The sequence below is a fragment of the Tupaia chinensis genome, unplaced genomic scaffold (genome assembly GCF_000334495.1).
Source record: "Tupaia chinensis unplaced genomic scaffold, TupChi_1.0 Scaffold000050_1, whole genome shotgun sequence".
Classification (NCBI taxonomy): Eukaryota; Metazoa; Chordata; class Mammalia; order Scandentia; family Tupaiidae; genus Tupaia; species Tupaia belangeri.
In genome coordinates this window covers 1,364,903-1,365,547 of record NW_006159508.1, presented here as the reverse complement: position 1 = coordinate 1,365,547, position 645 = coordinate 1,364,903, and positions in this window count along the sequence as shown.

The window sequence follows — 645 nt, the reverse complement described above, 5'->3', positions numbered from 1 at the left end:
GACCATGGTTTGAGTCCTGGACCTGGTGGCTTGCTTTCTCACTTTCCCTCTCTCTCTCTCTTTGTGTCTCTCTCTGGTCAAATTAAAAAATAAATGAGTGGATAAATAAATAAATAATTTTTAAAAATAAAGAAAAAATTGAAATGTAAGGCTGTGTAAGATTTGTTTTTAAACTGTACAGTATCTTTTTTTGTATCGTTAACACACTACCGAATGTGTCTTTATATAGCCCTGTCCTGGTGGTATTTTCAATAGCCACTAACCTTGCCTGGTACAGTATGGGGGTTGTAAATTGTCATGGAAATTTAAAGCAGGTTCTTGTTGGTGCACAGCACAAATTAGTTATATAGGGGATGGTAGTTTTTTCATCTTCAGTTGTCTCTGATGCAGCTTATATGAAATAATTGTTGTTCTGTTAACTGAATACCACTCTGTAATTGCAAAAAAAAAAAAAAAAAAGTTGCAGCTGTTTTGTTGACATTCTGAATGCTTCGAAGTTAAAACAATTTTTTTATTAAAAAAATTAATATGGTTCTTGCACAAAGCTAAAGAATTACCAGGGATTAAAAAATCAGAGGGAACATTAAATTAGGGTATTAAGCTCTTTCACTGAAGCAGAGCAGATCTGAATGGAGGCGGGAAGGT